This window comes from Galeopterus variegatus, unplaced genomic scaffold (genome assembly GCF_000696425.1).
Source record: "Galeopterus variegatus unplaced genomic scaffold, G_variegatus-3.0.2 Scaffold3485, whole genome shotgun sequence".
Lineage (NCBI taxonomy): Eukaryota > Metazoa > Chordata > Mammalia > Dermoptera > Cynocephalidae > Galeopterus > Galeopterus variegatus.
In genome coordinates this window covers 21,696-23,384 of record NW_007729596.1, presented here as the reverse complement: position 1 = coordinate 23,384, position 1,689 = coordinate 21,696, and the positions used below count along the sequence as shown (strand labels likewise).

Here is a 1,689-nt window from a genome sequence, read left to right as displayed (position 1 = left end):
GGGGACACTTGGGTTTGGGTTTGGCAGTCTGTATTTATGCGGTAACAGTCCCTTCCACATAGAGCCACCTTGAGATGGCTCCCAGGGCCCCTGCTGGCCACCATGCTCCTCACTGGGCGCCCCGAGGCTGCAGCGCTCACTGGATTGTGCCACGGACTGACAGTCCCCACCAAGCCCAGCTCTGGAAGCACCTGAGCAAAGGCAGCAACAGAGGCAGAAGTGGCGGGGCCAGAAGCCATTTGCATAAAAGCCCCGCAGAGACATCGGCCGACTAATAGATAAAGCCTGCACCGTCTTCCTATACCCTATGATGTTACGGCCTGCAGAGCTTTCATTTTTTATTTATTCATTTATTTTCCAACAAAGTCCCTTTTATTTATTTAGCTAGAAATCAGTCTTTATTGATTAAGTCACCAGGAATATTCAGCACGAGATTGAACATCTTAATGACCACCAGGACCTGGGCTCTGGGGCCTGCTCTGCCTCTTGCAGAACTTGAAGGGGTTTAGAGGGAGAGACATCGCTAGCAGAGATCGCGTCGGACCGTGGCAGGTGCTCCTTTCCCAGTCATTGGACAAACTGCTCAATTCTTGTTCATAGCAGGAAAGAGCCAGTACTTCAGAAAAACCTAATAAAGGATTTGACATTGCAACCTAAGATCTTTCTTGACAATTTAGATTTATCAACCGTATTGGTCCAAACTCAGTTGCTTCTGGTCTAAGTTTTTTTCATTTTGCCATTTTGTGTGTGTGTGTAGTTTTAACAAATAATCTCATTCCCTGGGCAGAAAGGAATCATCCAGTGCAAAGAAAAATCCCTCATACTGGAACAGCCTCACCTTGCTTTGGATGGAGGAAACAGGGTTTTCCACTCCTGCCCAAGAGATGAGCAAACACCCCCCAAAATCCAGATGTTACTTCTGGCCTTGGAATGTGCGGAGGCAGCATTTGATGGGCTGATTCAATCCACCTAGAAAGGGCAGCTGGAAGCACCATGCATGCGGCCTTCTCTGGAAATTTCTTGAAGTCAGCTCTTGAGAATCGTTCACAGTCGTGTGCAAAGGCTCTCAGGTCCAAACAACCTCGGCTATTCCATCTCACGAGCTAGGCTGACAGGAGGTGCTGGACTATCAGAAGAAAGAGCCGTAGCGGTGGCCCCAGTGGTAGGACCTGTGTGATTCGAGGATTGTCAAGGATCTGGGCTGTCCGGCTTCCTTTCCACAATGCCCACAGCCCGTGCTGGGTGACCCTCTCCATACTCGGAAGATTCAATTTCAGAGCAAACACGAGCCACCTGGTCTCTTGGCAGATGAGTCAGTAATTCCCAGAAGTTTTGGCTGAGTTTCCTTCAAGAAGTCCAAAGCATCCTGGCCTTCCGATGGCAGCCATCCTGGCAAGGATCAGCAGGTCATGAATGACAAGGAACACCTCATTTCTTTGTTGTTTCGCCAGGTTCTGAGAGTTTCCTAGAATGCCAAAGCCTGTGACATCTACGGCCGCATGGGCATTCGATGCGTGCATTCATCCAGCAGCAGCTCTGCTTAGGGACCTCCGAGAGGCCAGCTCCACCTCTTCCCTGGAGACCACCGTCTCCACCTATTCCATTTCATCCAGGATGATCCATCATCGGTGGACACTGACCACAACCTGGGTTCCTAAGGGCTTGGTTAACACAAGCACGTCCCCAGCA

At 50.0% G+C, this 1,689-nt stretch overlaps 1 pseudogene; it reads right to left on the bottom strand.

The window, feature by feature from the left end:
* Positions 1 to 1,086: 1,086 nt before the first annotated feature.
* The window catches only part of LOC103600854, a 2,051-nt pseudogene continuing 1,448 nt past the window's right edge, over positions 1,087 to 1,689 (bottom strand).